An 18,582-nucleotide genomic window follows, 5' to 3' on the forward strand; every position below is an offset into this window, starting at 1 on the left:
TACTGGACTGACATCTGGCTGCCTCTAGACTCCAGGGGAAGATATAAGTGGCTTAAAGCCAGTTTGGCCTGCTCTAGTGATGAGAGCAGCTCAGCCAAATCAGAAAATCTGGCACTTAAATATACAAATTATAATAATAATATTTTGGGGCAGAGGAAAAAATAGATGCCAGCCTTAGCAAATGTGGCCCAATGGTGATGCACAAATAAACCACCATCTGCTGGAGACTTTGCAAGCCTTTAAGAATTGCACTTTTGAGTTTGCAGACTTTTATTAAAATAGATAGATCATCAGGGCAAGGTTTAGGGACAGATAACTCAGCTGTGACTTTTATTTTGATTTCTTTCCAAAGCATGGCACTTCCAAATACTATCAGTAAGGTTTCTGTTTCCCTTCACAAATCTGGTTTAATTTACTGTTTGGATTATAAAAGAGGGAGGAAAAGAGTCTGATTGGATACTCCTGTGCTTCTTCCTTCATCTTTCTGTGTGCTGACGTTCTGGGATATACTATCTTTCCAGAAAAATGCAAAAAGAATTGCAGTTAGAATCTGCTGATTTTTGATGTTAACTAAATGCATAGAAGGTACGTTGTATAGTATTTCTTCCGTCTCAAAACCTCTCTTTTTTGGCCGTTGACACATGCCACTAACATAACTTACACATATTTTGTGGTTTTGCTCTGTGAAAAGGAAGTATTAAGCTCTGAGACACTCTAATAAATTTGTTTGGTTTTGATAGAGATTGACTGCCTGAATGCTACCATTTTTACCAGCCATAAATTGCTCTACAAGCTGTTGGACGAAGGACCTTTCATACTCTGTTTTGACTTAAACTGGATAAATCGTTTGCAGTGATTCCTTCAGGAGGTGTCTGTTCTTTCTATTGTGTAAATTTGTCTTCAAATGCATTTTCTAATGAATTGCATCATTCTCAATCTGCAGATTGCTCACAAGTAATGCATTGCAAATGCTTGAAATTTTAGGTGGGGTGGTTACCAACCTACCTGTGTGGTGTTTTTTCTGGTCCCTGTAAGATAGACGCAGTTATCAAAAGCCCATGTCTGTTTCAAATGCAATATTACTGTTACTGTCAGAGTTTCCTGGAGTAACATCTAGAGACTGGCACTAGCATCCTGATCAACCTGTGCTGACAAGCCACTTTTGTGAGTGGAAACAACATGATGACAACAATTTGCGATTTAAGCTCTGGGCTCACCTACTCTTTCTGGGGAGAGAGCGGACCACACTGGGCTTCTGCCTTGTGGGAAACGAAACAGTCCATGAGAAAGCGATGTAAGCCCCGTTTTCCTGATGAAGACCTGAACCACACAGTGATTGAGTGGTGAAGACTACAAGGTCATGATAAGGACTGGAATTCATCCTAAATCGTCATCCAACATTGACAATCCAATAGTCACTCTTTAGCCACCTATTTGTGTCAATCTCTCCTCAGGAGAAGACAGGACTTTCCCTACCTAGTATCCCAGTCAGTGATTAAGAAGATGACTGGCAATACACCTGCCATTGTCAAAGGGTTAACCTGACTATGAGATTCATCCTCCACGTCACGCAGCACTGCTAAATATATCTGTTATTGCAGCTCATTAGATTTGCCAAATGTCTACATGTCTCCCTGACTCCTAGCTCTCAACATGCCTTTGTCCAGCTGACTCATTGATTCATGACGTCTTTTCGGCTGCATCACTGGTAGCATTGATGTTTTTCATTATTTACTGATCACCAGGCTTTTCTCTTTCTTAAATTTTGCTCCCTTTCTCCCCCTGCAGCATTGTCCAAGAGAAAAAAAATCCAGTTTTACTAAACCCAAAATTACAAAGAGCCACATAACACAACTGCTGGCTGCACAAACTTTGAGAAGCAGGGTGTTTTATGGTCCCACACAATGACAGTGTCATAAAGGAAAGCTAAGTGGGTTCCTTTGTGAGCTGGTGGGGTGGCTTTATATCAGAATAAGAAAAACAGCTGTGAAGCTTACCAAAGCCACTTTCAGAGCTATATTTTCACTGAGAGGAAAGAGAGAAAAAGACTAACAGAGAGAACATGCAAAGAAACTGCTTGAAGAACAGGTGTTTCCTGGCAGGTCAGAGCACAGTAACCCAGCTGAAAAAAGAACTGTGATAAGGCATAACATCAGCATGGAAAGTGTTCAATATTTGCCCAATCACAGCTATTGTTCTGCTTAACTGATGCTGGCAAACAACCCTGCTGCAACCTTTTAGGTACAGAGGATCAATGAGCTATTAACAGTGCCACTGGATACACTGATATACAGAATAAGTTTTATTATATTGGCAGGACAGCTGTAACTCCTGCTTCCCTTAGTGCTGGTATCAGGAGTTCTCCATTCTGCTTGGCTCTGTAAAGTAGAATAAATACTTGGATCAAATCTGGTTGTTAGCATTTTAGGTTGTTGTGAACTGACACAACCAAGGGCATACCCAGTGTTAAAAGAAACATATTGATTGCATCTCTTTGAATATTTCTTGTCCAGCATGATGCGCATGCTAAGCAAATCAGGAATGGTTGATGGGGTTAAATGTGATCATCACCACCATCAAGTATTGGCTCAGAGTTGCCCTTTCTGCACTAATCAGATTTCACGGTATTAGGACTAGAATTTGTATTAATTTTGTCTCTATTCCTTGCGGTGCATATTTGTATTAGACATGACAGTTGCAGCCATGAGTTTGAATCCTGTGTCCTGCAGTTAGAATTTGTAGGTTTAGCCACAGTCTAAGACTAATGCGAGGTAGCTATAAGCACCTGAGACCAGTCATTTAACGTCTCTCATTCACTTTACACATCCAGAGAAATGAGAGGGTAAATATTTGCTAACTTCTTGATGACAAGATTGATCAGTTAGTAACTACATGCACCAAGCAATACAACCAATGGAATGAACCTATAAACCACTTTGCAGCTCTCTGGATTTTGGGCCGATCTGGAAATAGAGCAAAAATTAAAGCAATCAGGCATGCCGTAATAACTACCATCTCTTTGGTATGAGCTGTTAGCAGCATACAGTCAGCAACAGCCTGGTGTCTTACTGGTGGTCTCTGCTTCAGGCCGGTTTCCCCCATCACCATCCCAGCCAGCACATACGAGGAGGACAGGATCAGGAAACAGAGGCCAGCTTAGGCAGCAAGAGTCTGTGTTGGTATATGCCAGCTCTCTAAAGATGCAGGCCATTGATGTATATTTTAGGTCAACATTTTCCCCTTTGCCTCCTACTGATCTCCACTGCTGATGCAGGTGTTACTTAATGCCGAAAATTAGAGCTGTAGGATGCGAAAGGACAGAGCTTGGATTCACTGCTGGCTTGACCACGCAGTTTTGAGCACTCCTTGGTCCTGACAGCACCCCCCTCTCCGCCAAAGAGAGGAGGATACTGCGCTGATGGAAACCTGGGTGAGCAATAGTTAATCCTATGGTCACAATTTCTCTAAAATCAACTGGCTTCTGCTATGTCTGAAATGCTATTTTAGTGCTTTAAACTTCAGGCGAACTTCCAGCACAGACACTCTTATATCCCAGAAGGCTGGTTTAAGTGCATATATGTTGAAAGCCCGGAGAAATGGCATTTAGTTCACTGTGCCCTGGATCTATTGCATAAAGGATCAGGAATTTTATCCTCACAATTGCTGCTGGCCTTCATACATAAGCAAACTTTTTTTGAGGCTGGTGAATATATTGTGGTCTGACAAATTTAACCTTTTTTTTGGAGAAAAAAGACCCAAGTGTGCAACACTTGGCGTAGACCATAGATACATGGTCGAAGTCCTCTTCAATCTTCTCTCAGCCTATTCTCAGGACCTCATTCAATTAAAAAGTAAGGAAAACATCTTCAAAAGTGCCTAGATGACTCTGAGACCTAAATTGCACCATTTCCCAATGGTCATATAGGCTCATGGCTGTCTAAGACTTCCACTGAGACGTAAATTCCTAAATGCTTTAATTATGACTGAGAAGCGAGGTCCTAAGTCACTTAGTTGCTTTTGAAAATTTCATCTGAGAACTGGACAATGACATCAGAGTTTAGCCTATGTTGTCAGGCTGCATGTGCGTCCTGATGTGGGCAGAGCTTCAGATTGAAACCAGGGGTTTTCCACAAAAAAAGAAAAGGTTTAATACAGGTCAATCCAACAAGGGAAAAAACAGGTGAATCTCTTATGGGTGGTAAATAAAGGAACTTTCGCCAAGTAAAAGGCTCCCCAAATCTGCTAGCATGAGTTACACAGGAGCTGCACACAGGGAGGGATTAGGTTACCCAGGTACTTCTTTACCTAGTACTGAGTAAGAAGAAACAGAAGGATGAAGTAGATGGTGTCAGTCTCTGGGATCCAGCTGCCTCCTGGTAAAACTGGTTATAAATTGTCATTGGAAAATTTGTCTCTAATCAATACCTCTTTGCTGCTCACTTCCAGGCTGTCACTTCCAGCTTAGCAGAGAAGCCTTGATGATACCTGGGGAACTTCTCATCCTGCATGGGGGGATTCTGTGCTGTGCAATCATGTAAATTACATACTTAGGTGAATGACGCTTCTCCCTTGCATCAGGATCATCAGTCCCTAGGGAACAGGGGTATGGGGCTGTCAGCCCTCCTGAAACATATTTTATCACTGGTTAAACTTGATGGTAGAAATAAATGTACTTTATTCCTTTTAAATCTAAGAGTTGAGGACCAGGTATTTCATTTGAAGACGTACAAAACAGTGAACACCCGCTGTAGCTTGCTTTCACTTGTTTGGTTTTACAGTGGCTTCCATCTTCCCAAAGTCAAGCCAAAATGATGCATCCAGCTCCCAGATTGTTTAGACAGCTCTGTTCCTCAAGATTTGTCTTCTGTAAATAAGAATCTTGATTACAGTGTAATATCCATTTTCTCTCTCTCCCTCTCTGTGGGGTTTCTTTTGCATAAATCAGCATAACGTTGCTAAAGATAAAGGGATACAGCTTCTTATTAGTTCATATTAATCTCAGAGAATAACACATAAACACATTTGAGAATTACAGTGTTTTTAGAGAAGGAATTCCTAACTACATGAGCTTGGAAATGAGGTATGCTCTGACAGCTGGGGTATACGAATAACTCCTGAATTTCCCATTCACTGCATAACTATGCTCCAGCTCTGGACTGTAATTAACCAAAAGTACTTATGGCATATTTAGAAGCGTTTATGCATCTGTTTGTCTAGTGTACACCAAAGATGTTTCTTTCCATGGTACTTGAGTTCTAGACCACAAATGAAGAAATAATGTAGCCACAAAGGGACATCGTGCAATTTATATTCCCAAAGAATCTATGGAGATTGATATGGATAATAAGGATAAGGATAATAAGGGAAATCTATTGTCCTGAAAAGCTGTAGGCCCAATTGAAAAAGAAAACATAATTTTCTAAATGTTGAATTTACATAGAGAAAATGTGAGTCTTGCAGTGACACATACAGGACACATACATCTTGCTGCCTGTTTCTCTAACAAGATTATAAGGACGGCCATACGGTGACAAAGCTAAGGTCCAGCCAGCTGGAGTGCTGCTAGAGGGGTGGCTCTTTAATAGGATCAGATGTACTCTGCTCTTCTGTGAGATGTGGTGGATTTCAGTGGGCAATAACGGTTCTGTGCAGAGGACAGTAACTCTAAATTGCAGGAGGAAAGGAATCACCTGGATGCTTTATGCAGGAATGAGTGTCAGGGTGGCTACAAAGGGGAGGGAAGTAAGGGAAGAAAAAACATTTGCATTTTCAAAAGGAGCTATTTTGGGAACTGTTTTGGCCCATTTCCCAGTTTCTTGTTCTGGGTGCGTGGCAGTCAGTTTAATTAGTTTTTTTCTGTACAACTTCTGAAATGCTGCAGTTGTGATTTGTGCCTGGTAGGTCATTAATTTACTTGCTGCCAGTTTCAATGCACAGCCTCTCAGAGCTGGCAAAAGCGTGCACTGGCACATGATTTGTAGTGATTGGTGGTCATCATCCATCTGACATAACAGGTGAGAAAAAGAAGAGATGGGCATTGGAAGTGTTACTGGAATTGCTGAGTGAAAGACACCATCCATTGCAAATATAGTGGAAAGATTATCCTTTGGTATTACATTAACCCTCAGCAAAGCCTCATTGAGGTAGATACTCTTTATACCACCATAGTTTGTCTCAAAGGGCTTGGCTTCCATCACCAGAATAAATTAATTGCCATTCCCCACTAAAATCAATTTCCACAAATCACACCAGTAGGTGTGATGTTTACTAATAACTTTGAGGATTTGGGCCATCAAGTCTTAAAGAGCAAGGCAGGCAAAGGGCTTGGGTAGGTCGCACTGAGAAGTGGACTGATTTGCCCCTCACAGAGGTAATTCACAGACTACAGCCAACTGCTTTTCAAGTCCTACTACAGAAGTATATATATTTTTTTTAATTTTTCCTTTGTAGGGAGGGAAATGGTCTAGTCTATCCTGGAATCTCAAGGCTTCCCTGGGGTGAGTAAAATTCCCTCTTCAGGGTTCTCAGCTGGTCTTTCTGGCTGGAATTTGCACCAAGACTTATGGTCCACGTGCTACATATGACGTGAAAGCAGCGTTGCAAGAGGACAGCCCACCAGTTCATAAGGCTTATATATGGTCTTTCTAAGTGTCTTAGACATGAAAGATCAGTGGTGAAGCATAGACTGACTCAAGGTATCAATTAACATTTCCAACCCAGACAGATTCATCCCCCTTCCCAGTTCATCCTTATTTGTACCTGTGCAGCTGAGGGCTTGTCAGTACCAGGGGTCCCAATGCAGGCTGTTATTACCCACACAAATATATACCCACACAATATATGCCTAGATCATATATTGGCTCTAAGAGGTTGCCCTGGCTTCGCCTTCTTTCGGCTGGTTCCTGAGAGAGTCATTTACCGGAGGCAGCGATGGACCATCCAAGTCCTGCTAATAAGCAGGCAAGAAGTCACGTTCCTTCATTATGTAAGTTCAGTGGAAATGTAAAATAATTGAATTTATCCCTAAACAACAGCATATTTATATTTATGGCAGAGGCCTGCGTTATCAGAACAGCATGGGAACAAATTCTTATTATGTTGATGGAAATCAGACTCTGTTTCCCATGTAAACCATGTGGTACAGCTCCTTGCTTTCGGTGCCATATGTTTTCAAGATCACAGTGATTTGCTTTGGTTTGCTTTCATTTACCTCCTAGAAATATGGGAGTCAGGTGGAATGGTAGATGCTGTATTTGCTTCTGCTTTGTTGATAGCTCTGTGTATTACTCAAATCCATGTATTTACTCCCAGATGAGAAATATCGTTAAGGTATTGTTAATGCTGACAATATATCACTCTTTAGAGCAAGGTGATTTTTTTCATTATTATTATTATTATTTTAAAAGCCAGCCCTTTGGAATATTATAAGCTTAGGAAACTCTCAGTTACATGTTTAAGATCAAATTTGTCAGTAGGCTCCTATCATTGCGCACTTTTAATCTCCAAAACAGGGGCTCCCTTTCACATACAGTTTAAGCCCTGTCTGCTGAGGTCTTGGATTGTAGCAGAATATTTGATCTGTTGAACTGGTGATCTTGCTGGGGTGGTGAAGAAAGAGAAAATCTGACTTTGTTTCCAGAGACCCAAGAGTAAAACTTAGCTGGATGGACCAGATTGCTTTCACATATAAACTGGTATACATTGGCTCCACATCGGCTCATTTGGGTCTCATTAAAAACAATTGAGAGTTATATACCAATGGACATCTTTCTTTAATGAACTGGGTCTGAACAACAAAAACACCTCAAGCCCATCTCAGCTTATAACATTAGTGTCCAAGCACTGGGCATTTTGATATCATTACAAAACTCTTGGAGACAGGAAAGGGCTTACTGCTTTTTTTACAGGTGAGAAACCGAGGCAGAAAAAGCAACTGGGATCACGTTCACAGTCACAAACAGGAAATCCTTTGCAGAACCCAGAATGGAAACCAAATCCTAGCATCACAGCAAGGAGGCTGTCTTACCTGTCTAACCAGTTGACCTTTGAAATACACTTTTCCAGATTTGACAATGCTCATATTCAACTGCAGGTTTGAGCCCTGGGTTTCAAGCCAACCTGCCGTATGAAAATTTCCTTGCGTCCAGGTTTTTATTAAAGCTTACCCATTTGTTGTCCAAATCCTGTCAGTTTTAGGAGAAATGTCTATGCCTAAACTCTTCTCTCCTTGACTTTAAGTGAACACTTTGCCTGCCAGGCACCGATCTTTGATCTGGATTTCCTTGCCAGCCCTTCAAAACAATTGCTGTCACCATGGCATCTTATTTCCATATTGTGTCTGAGAGTGACAGCAATTATTTCCCACTGGAACTGACTTCAATGTCACTATACTGATTAATCAGCAAAGGTTACTATAAGGGAAAGTATCGGTCTTCCTTTTCCATTGGAGCAGGAAAATGCCAGATCTTAGCAGCACAGTGCCTTGGGGATGGCTGCATTAGTTTTCCAATGAAAGGTTCTGCGCAAGTCACACCTCCCATCCCCCATGCCTCCCTACCACTCCTCTCTTCCTAAAACACACACTGAGTGTTATTATATAAAGTTAATTCTATAACCCAGGGTTCTTTTATTTTTTTCTTCTTTTTTTTCTTTCTTTCTTTTTTTTTTTAATGCTACTGACCTCCCATTTCCTTGTCAGTCGACACCAAGCAATTCCCCAGATGGAGAGAAAGATTTCCACTTTGAATATCCCTGAAACACATTTAGAGCCAAAGGCTTTATCATGGGAATAAAAGCACTGAGGTTCTCACAGCTGGGAAGATTTATACAGCTGAGCCTTACCAGCTTAAATGCCTACAGACAGAAACAGCTGAGCTGTGTATTATTTCTTTTCCCCCAACTTGCAAGGGAGATGAAAAATGCAGAGGCAGCCTGCAGATAGATATGACTGACAAGGGAGGGGCAGATCTGTCTACCCGTAGCTGCTGCAGTGGCATTTTTATAAGATAATTTCAGCTCCAGAGGTGAGGAGGCTGGGGCTGACATGATTGCCCTAGCCAAGAGGAACTGCCCCTCCAGCTAGAGCACTCCAGACAGTGCCAGGGAGCCTTAAGCATCAGTCAGGGCAGCATGGAGCTGAGCCATGCTGATGAGCCCCAGGGGGAAGGTGTTTGGTAGAAGATGAGCTGAGCTGAGTGCTCTGCACAGCAGAATTGTTGTTTTCAGTCTGTGTAAAAACAGAAGCCAAGATGTCTCTGCTCTTCTCACAGTAACAGCAGCAGTATTTTATGCTTTAAAAAGTAAGGGCAGATCTGTATGAGTTTAATTTGCCCCCCATGAAACAGGCACTCGATGGCCGTGCTTCCCTTGGAGACAAACAGGAGGGGAGATTCCCAGAGGCTGAGCTTCCCGTCCACCCACACGAAGACGTGCTGACCTGATGGAAGCAACCTGCAGACTCCTCTGAGGAGTTTGTGCTAGTGCTGGCCAAAAGTGAGCAGAGCAGCCCCACGAGTGCAGCAGCTACGATAATGTGAGCAGGTCTGTGCCTCCCCTGCTTCTGATGTGTGTCCGTTGCCCTGCCTGTGTGCTGCCTCTGCTGTCAGTTGTCCTTCATGCCACCTAAACCCTGGAGATGTGGGCTCCACTGTGTGCTGTTCATGGCTTCATCACATCTCTTGTAGCCCTCAGCCATGACTCTAATTATTCCACCATATCCAGGTGCCTTTGTGCCAGAGAGGGGGAAGAAGTCTAAGAACGGGCAGAGCTCAGTCTGTGTGGGGTTCTGTGCCCACCCTCCATGAAAAGAAGAGGCCTTCAGAGTCCATGTCACCCTGCCATGCTCGTCATTGCTCCTGATTTTCCCACCCAGGCAGCCTGTGGTCTGGCAGTGCATTGCTTCTCCCTGTGTGCCCAGGCAGGCTTGGGATCCAGTATCCCTTCAAGAATGTGTTCGCTCTGAGCCTGGGGCCATCCTTGCCTTACTGTAAAATGGAAATGAACTTACTTACGTTCTTAGGAATGCCAGTGAGCCACTTTTGAAATGGTCGGGGTAAGGATGGCCAACATCCTTGTAAATCATTAGAGGAACAGAGCTGCATTTTCTAAATGCTGCCAGTAAATCAGCATGGGAGGGGAAAAAAGAATTCAACAAACCTGGATATTGATTAGAAATGTATTTTAGCAATAGGGAAGAAAGCAAAATATCCTAAAATTAAGGGGTCTGGAAAACAATTTAAAAGATTGTATTGTCAGTAATAATGTATCTAGTGACTGAAGTGCTCAGAAATAATCGGCGTCTGTGCTTATCCAGCCTGAGGGACCTGACAGGGGGTCTAATTTACGATACCAGCGAAAAACCTACCCTTTGAACACCAGGTTACTGGGGATACTCAAAAATCACTCATTCTGCAAAACTTATGTCATCATGCCTGCCTGTCAATATTCAATTGTTGTCTTTTCCTTAACTGTAATTTTTCTTGGGGTATGGACTTCAAACCCATGTGTAACAGCTGTTAGTCATGTTGCTTAACACAAGAGCCACCCCTCAGGGTCAAAACAAAAGTCCATTTACCTTAATAACCCATTGCTCACAATGACTGTAAATAAGAAAAGAATGGGGACATCAGAACCAGACTAGGTTCAAAAGGTTTTCATCAATTTATACCTTGTGAATTTATATAGAGCATATAGATGTTTTATGTTTGCCTTTATCCTTTTGGTAGCTCTCTGCTTGAATTTTGACTGCCCTTGAGCACTGGAGGGATGCTTTACTGGGAATTGCACTCAGTGGTTCCCAGATCTTTACCATGAGTGAGTAAATCTAAGTCAGAATCCATCACCATGCAGATATAATTTCTATCCATACTGTTTGGTATGTGTATTGGAATTGCCATTACCCTCCCCCCCCCCCCCCCCCCCGCCCCCCCCCCCCCCCCCAGTCATTCAGTCTTACGACATCTTCCTATCACTTTCCAGTTCATTGTAGATTACATTATGCTGGACGAGTCTGTACCATTTGCAGGCTTTGCCACATAGCTCTTCACCATATTCCACTGCCTTTTATACGTTTTAACAGCATAGATCTCTATGGATTACCACTGTGAACTTCCTTCAGTTGTTTAAATGTATAAATTTATTGCTAACTTTTCCTTTCTATCTGTTAAGTTAATTCAGATTCGTTCCTTTGTCCTGTGACAACTTACTTTTTTTAAAGACTGCAATGAAGGGCATAATAAAAAGCTTTTCTAAATTCAAACTTCATTATTTTAACTGGAGTGCCCTTCTCCCTGTGCTTGATGGCTCTGTCCTACCCACACCTACTAATTCAGCTCCTCTTGTAGTTCCTACTGATTTGCCCGTGAATCACGTAAAATTTATCCCTGAACGCTTTTTAAAGATGACTGTTACCTTTCCCACTCTTCACAACTTTGACACCAAAGCTTATTTATGCAAAAGGAAACGCACTACAGCTAAAAGCTCAGCAATTTCATGTCTGAGTTCCTGAGATCTCCTGAATGAATAAATGCTTTCCAGACTTGGGGTCTGGTTACTTCTATTTTATTCACTTGTCCTAAAAGTTCTTCCAGTGAAGCTTCAATATGAGACGGTCCTTCAGCTTCACATTCTAAAACATGGCTCCAATATGAGACAACGTTTTCTACAGAAAACAACAGCACAGAGAATTACCTGCAACATACATATCTTTGAAAGCTACTTCTATTACTGGAAGAATCCAGAGGTTTTGGAGGGCAAGATGGACTAAGGTTAGTAAAAGCGATACAGTAATCTAGACTTACTTTTTGTTGTCACTTGTGTGTGGTGACATGGCTGGGAGTGTTGTTTCTTCCTCTTCCCCTCAGTCATGACATCTGACTATTGTTTTAATCCACAGACCCTTCTCAGGCTCCAGAGATCTCCATCTCCACCACAATGCCAATCTCTGTCCTTGACCTTTCCTACAGTCATCAGGAGACTGATTTTGCACCACAGAAGCACAACCAGCGTGCAGATAACAGCTAGTTGCAATCCCAGTGTTAGAAATCAGCAGTCTCCAAATTATTATCGACAGGAAAATGAGAGAAGCTCTCCTTTCCTTCTAACATTTTTGTGTGCTCCGTAGAAATCAAGGAACATCTGATGGGGACCATATGAGAGACAGTTTAGGGGTGGGGAAGAAGTACAGCCCTGTCTCACTGCAGCAACCTAGGCAAGGGAAGTGATGACTCACTTTAAGGTTTGGGAATGGAAAGAGCCAATCGTGTAGCGAAAAGAGGGAGCGAAGGGAAAGGTACAGACTTAGAATGCCTCCTTTGGAAAACTCAAGCCTGCTATATGCCATTCTGTGTTTCTTTATCTGCTGTGCGTGACTGAACCTCCCACTGCAACACACCCTCACTCCCACCAGCATTTCCCTCCTTCTTCAGAAATGCCAGCCCCAGAGAGGTGACAATGCCTTTGTGTAGGTACTAGGTGTATTTCTGCACACTCTTTGGAGACTTTTGCTGCCTTGCAAACTCCAACTGCATATCCTTGGCTAGTCAAGCTTTGGTGATCTGCACCGGCCTAGGGTCTAGCCTGTGGACTTAAGAATGGTCTGTGCTAATCCTGTGTGACCTTCAGTGTCCTTTTTGGCTTTGTGTGTGCCTTTCCCTGCCTCTGCGGCTGCTGAATACAAAAGGAAGAAAATTGGGAAGACTAAACTTGGGAGAGGTATTACTGGAAAGCCTAAGCCTGTAAAAAAAACTAAATTAAAAAGCCAGAAACTTGCTGTCTCAGCTATAGACCTCAAAGGGTAATGACACGTTTAGTGATCATAAAACATGTCATTTCTCTTAAGCATTTGGGAAGTTGTAAAAGGGACTGAATTAAGTTCTGGAAAACTTAAAAAGTATAAGGCAGCTTAGTCAATATTCACAGGACATGGGGAATGTATCTTTGTTTATGAATAAGGAACAACACTTGTCATGATACAGCGTTCACAAATGATGGAGGTGCAAGGAATAATTCTGAGGTTCTGAGTCTTTGGCCCCTGAATGAACTTAACGTAACTCAAAAGATCACTAGAAGTTGGCCTTAAAATATTTAGACAAAAAAGTAAATTGTATTTTTTCAGAGCATTTAATTGTATTAAATTAAGTTAATTTCCACTGTGCTCTTGTACAAGGAAAACAAAAGGTCTTACCACTTAATGGGCCATTATCTCAGCTGTCAACAACAACAGATAGTACCCAAAGAAGTCCCCACCCCAGCCCACCCCAAGATTTCCCCTTCTAGGTGTTCTGGACAGAATATATCCAGCATTTCTGAGCTGCAAAGGATCAGGGTCTCTAGCAGTGGGATCAACTGCATGATAAAAAGTTTTTATGGTTGAGAATTTTTATGGGAAAAACACACAACTCTTGAACACTCTGGCACTTTGTGTCTATGGATGCAGTGGTAGCTACATATGCGCACGCAGGTGTTGTTTCTGTGTATGTATGATACCTGTCTAATGGGTTTACTTTAACTGTAGAATTAATAGGGATTCTCACTTGGGCTTTCTGCTTGCTTCCGATTTCTCAAAGAAAAAATGCTCACCTGAAGTAAAAGACATTTTAATTCATGCTTCTCTTTAGGGAATTGGGTATGTGTGGGTGGAAGAAGGAAGTACTGACTTTACATTACCTGTCATTTCAAGAGGGTTACTCCCCCGCTTTGTAGTAAGTGTAAGGGTACAATCATCAGAATTTCTTACAGTCTTCCAAACCTTCAGCAGGGTCAGAAGCCAAACTTCCTCTTCACTAGGAAAGATCCCACTGCAGTATGATGGACCAGCAGGGTGAGAATGGAGGTTGGCACTAGTGGCTACGTTGTGATTTGGGAGGGTACTGCCGCGTGACTGCTCCGCTCTGAAGCTGGCTGCACTGGCTCTGCTATGAGGGTATATTCTGTAAGGACAATGGGCAGGCCACCGGGTCTTCCAGAGAACAGCTGAGATCTCTCAGATGGGTATTGCCCATGCTGGTGATGTCAGCGTGAGAACCTCAAACATCACTCCTTGACATTAAGGAGCTAAATGAGAATCACTCTGTTGTAGTCCAGAGCTAAACGTTTCAGCAACAGTAGGATTAGAGATAGGACAGGGAGTGGGAAAACGTGCAAAAATCTTTTCTCAGACTGAGAATCTAGAAAATATGTGCTTATGAATTTCTTTTATATTGCTTTGTTGGCAGAGGCACATTTTGATTTTGCTTAGTGCTGGAAAGGGATTCCCTCTGTATCCCTTATAGGTCTGAAGCTTAATGTTAAAGTATCTTGACTCCAGGACATAATACAAAGAATGTCATTGTTTATTCTTTGATGTTCTAAAGCATCTTATTCTTCAGGGATCTCAACATGCTGTACACACATTAATTAAAGTCCATAGTACTCCTAAATCAGCTGCTATTATTCCCAGTTGATTGATGGAGAAGCTGAGATGAAGAGAGATTATACGGTACATTTTCTAATGTGGGAGTATGTGAAACCAGACCCACAAAATTCATGGTTCAGCAATTAAATGGAAGCAATATGATATTTTTCACATATACTGAAAAACCTCTATGTTACACTGAAGCAACATAAAAAATTGTTCTTTGAGACCTTGGTGTCACAATACTCACAGATCTGCAAGGATTTTCTGGATGAAGGAAAGCTAGTCTGCATGGCCATATTCAACAGATGTCTCAGTGGCATCAAGTTCAGATCTAAATCCAAATATCCAATAATATTTATGGCTATTTGGATTTATGGTTTCAGTTGAAGCTACTAAAAAGAACGGCAACGCCCAAAGCAATGCAGGCAATGGACCTATGAAACCAGCAGGTAGTATCAGACAAAGCATGAATACAAACTATCTACTACAATGTGAATCAAATACACCACTGGTAAGCACAGCAAACTGTGTCACATAGCTTCATATTTTATAACAGAAGAAATGAACTGGGTAGATCCTAGTCTCCATCTGTAATAGCCAAGAAATAATTTTAAAAGCTTCTGTGAAGATTTCTGATCAGATTTTGTCTATTTATTTTTTCAGTTACTGATTATTTTTTTTTAAAGAATATTACACAACTTTCTCAAAGGCATATTTAATCCTGTTCTTTGAAGAAACAGGCTTTAGGAGCTCCATCCTCCCCTTCATCGGAAGTATCCTCAGATGCAGCTTCCTCCTCTTTATCTGTTTCCCTGCTTAAGTGAAAGATGCCTGGCTGATGGATCTCAGTATTATTCAGAGTAAATGAAAACAAGAAGTTTGAAATAAACTATATTTGAGCTAATTGCTGTTTTGTCTTTTGCTTTCTCACCAGGCTCCAGCATTGCTGCCTTGAGGCAGGTGGGCTTGCAGCATCCCAGACCAGAGTCCTTCAGAGCACTCCTGGAGCCCTGTCTCATGCTGGGGCTTTCCAAGGGACCTCGATCAACACAGGCTGTAACAGCTCAGGCTTTCAGCCCAAAGCCTCATGAGTTTTTCCCATTTGGTTTGGGAAGGTGAGATGGCCCCACCTCCCACAGCAAGCTGCACAGTGCATGCACTGGAGCCAGTGGATCTGTACGTGCAACTAGGGGCTTTTTGGTGGCTCAGAGACAGCAGAATGGGACCTCTTGCCGGCGGCTTTCTGACTGCAAAAGCATTGCTCCCACTGGATAATTCAGAATGAGCTGGGACAGAGAAACATTTAGGATCTGAAGAGAAACCTGAGTCACATTTACAATTGCTATTGCAGTCAACTGAACAAATAAATAAAAAAATCTTTTTAAGGTTAATAAACAGGATGTAACTTGTTAAACCTTAAAAAAATACCTAAGCAAGCCAGTCCTTTGCTGTTATTGCATTGAATTCTATTTCTGTCTTAGCTACTGTCTTGCTCTGTGACCTTGGCATGCAATTTCCCTCCCTCGTCTCCCTGTTCTGCCTCCCACCATTTTCTGTCTTGCCTATTTATGTTTTCTTTCGCTCTCAGTATTCAAGTTTATTTGTTCTGTCAATTGAATCCATTCTATTATTCAGGGAAAGCTGTTCTCTAAAGCATTTTGTCATCCAAAATATTCCCTAGAATATCAAAATTGAAAGTAATGGAAAGTAAATAAACATTCACAAAGCATTACTTCCACATGGAGCTAGAACCTTATTATACCTGGCTGCGTGACAAGTCTGTCAGTCAGTAACGCTTATTTCTCCTTGCAGCTGGCTGTGCCACAATGCCTCTCTAAGCCCATTTTTCTGAATCCTAAACTGATATCTATCTTCTGCAGTGCCTGGTACTGACCTTAAGGTTTCACTTTTAAAATTGCTTGCAGGTCATCAGATGGTACCAGTCTGCATCCTGCGTGCAGCGGTTTGAGGGATCTGTGTTTGCAAAGGCAGAGATCAGAGCACAGGGCAGAGGAGTACCTAAATGAGCCATTTCTATAGGACACACTTGAGACACAAATCTGAAATGTTACCAGCTCAGACTTTCCACCTCTGATATTTTGTGATTCACAGTCCAAAGCTGTTTCCTAAACATGTACTCCAAAGTTATCAGGCTGAGTACCAAGGAAATGATTCACTTTCCCCTTTTAAAAAGCAGCTGCTGTGTGTTGGAGGGGCACGGCTGCCTTTTGCATTGTTCAGTGCTCAGGCACAGGGAGATCTGGATTCAGCTCTCTTCAGCCTGGCATGGCTGGGGTCAGGTTCTAAGCACCAGGATTTTCCTACTCACCATCCTTGCAGCAGTGCTGGTGTACGGAAAAAAAGGGCAAGATTCAAAGGGCCAGAGGCAAAGCAGGAATGAGAGACGCTGTCCTTGTACCTAAGAGACGAGTGCATTTCTTGTCAGGAAAAATGGTGGATTCTAGTCTGTTTTGCCAAAACAACTCAAATGCTCTGTATGGGAAGACATTAGACACAATTGAAAACAAGGCTGAAGCTGAATTCTCTCCTTTTCCTTACAAGGCTTTTAATTGCTAAAGCCTAAAATATGTTTACTATTATCTTTCTTTCTTTTTTTTTTTTTTTTTTTGGTTGTTGATTTTTGAACAAGCGGTTCTAAAATAAAAGCTCATATTTTGGTCTAAACACCAGGTTCTCAATATGTCTGAGAACCCCTGTCTCATTGGTGGCCCCACTAACGCTCAGGCCCTGAATCCAATCAAAACTTACACTTACAACAGAACACCCAGCCAGAGCAAGATGGTAGCATCTGTGGATATCTTGTGTTAAACTGACAAAAATATATGTTTCCATGTTGCCTCAAATGAAGAAGTGATCAGGCAGGGTTTTATGGTGTCAGCACCATGATTCTATCTACAATTTACTTTAGGTTCCTTATTTCAGTGTCTGATAATCTGGTACATTCAGATGTTCCTTCTGCAAATGGCCATCATAGATCAGGACAGTGAATTCCGTCAAGACACAGTGCTGAGTCAAACAGATACAAGGTGAAAGACTGTAGGAAACTGGCCCAGCAATTCTCATTCCCTTGTGAGGTTTTTAGGATTTTAGGATGATAGGTGCCTGACTGAGTATGGTCAGTATAAGATGACCCAGCTCAGCTTTCCTATGCACTGATATCGGACCTGGCTTGTTTTAAGCTAACCTAGATGCAGAACACACCAGGTAGTGTGGCTGTAATTTTGTTTACAATGAGATGAATAGATTAGCTGTAGCTCATAACTGAATTAAGGCTGGGTCTTTTTTTAAAAAAAGTGCAAAATGTTGATTTCACTTTGGAAATTTGTGATATTGGGATAGGCAGGGGTGGTCACCAGTGGATGCAAAGTACTCGTCTCCTCAGGAAGGATACTAGGAAAAACATACTCAGACCAAGGGCTTCTTGTGCAGTGCTCCTGCGATCATGTTACATCTTTTGACTCCTTTCCATCAACCCAAGCTGGGTTTCTGTCAGGCCCACAGGGAAAAAATGCAAGGAGTTTTATTTCAGGGAAGTTTCCTTGCAACTGCTATTTCAGAGGTTTTCAAGTTGTTATGCACTGGGCCTACAGGATATAGGGAATGTCTCTGAGAATGTACTAATGAAAAAAGCATCCACCAATAACTAATTAATTATTTAAATACATCGTAAGGCTGTCCATACCTGCACTGAAGGATCTGCAAATTGAACATTCTTTTCCCTGTCTGTTACCATGGAAGGACAGAAGAAATCTGTCCATCTAGTGTAAGCTACTACTCCATTATTTTAGCTTATCTTATTAAATATTTTCAATTACAAAGGGCTGAAGTCTATAATATTTTATACAATGGACCGGTTCTTTACAGGAATGATTTAGAGTTCTACATATAAGACACCTCTAGCTCTCAGCTCGATGACATGTTCTACGTTAATCCGGCATGACACGGTTGTAGATCTTCACAATTACAATGCTAAAATTGAGGACTAAATCCTCTGAAGTGAAACTGGAGAAAAGGGGAGAATCAATATCAAGAGCTGAGTTTGCTTGATTTAGCCTCATGAAAAGGAGGCTGAGGAGGGACCTTATCGCTCTCTACAGCTGCCTGACAGGAGGCTGCAGACAGGTGGGGTTCAGTCTCTTCTCCCAAGTCACACCAACAGAACACAA

The 18,582-nt window shown here is 41.9% G+C and overlaps 2 long non-coding RNA genes across 4 annotated transcripts in view; one reads left to right on the forward strand and one right to left on the reverse strand.

The window, feature by feature from the left end:
• LOC121084459 overlaps window positions 1-16,127 on the forward strand; it is a 78,877-nt gene extending 62,750 nt beyond the window's left edge. For both annotated transcript variants that reach the window (XR_005826736.1, XR_005826735.1), the window contains 2 exons: window positions 4,447-13,921; window positions 15,330-16,127. This is a non-coding gene — a long non-coding RNA (uncharacterized LOC121084459). The remainder of the gene's footprint in view (window positions 1-4,446; window positions 13,922-15,329) is intronic.
• Window positions 1-18,582, reverse strand: part of LOC121084460 — a 43,325-nt gene that overhangs the window by 13,520 nt on the left and 11,223 nt on the right. The window contains exon 2 of one of the 2 annotated variants that reach the window (XR_005826738.1): window positions 4,426-4,955. The exons of the other annotated variant lie outside the window; for it this stretch is intronic. This is a non-coding gene — a long non-coding RNA (uncharacterized LOC121084460). The remainder of the gene's footprint in view (window positions 1-4,425; window positions 4,956-18,582) is intronic. 2 annotated transcript variants of the gene reach the window in all.

Source organism: Falco naumanni, chromosome 3, assembly GCF_017639655.2.
Source record: "Falco naumanni isolate bFalNau1 chromosome 3, bFalNau1.pat, whole genome shotgun sequence".
Classification (NCBI taxonomy): Eukaryota; Metazoa; Chordata; class Aves; order Falconiformes; family Falconidae; genus Falco; species Falco naumanni.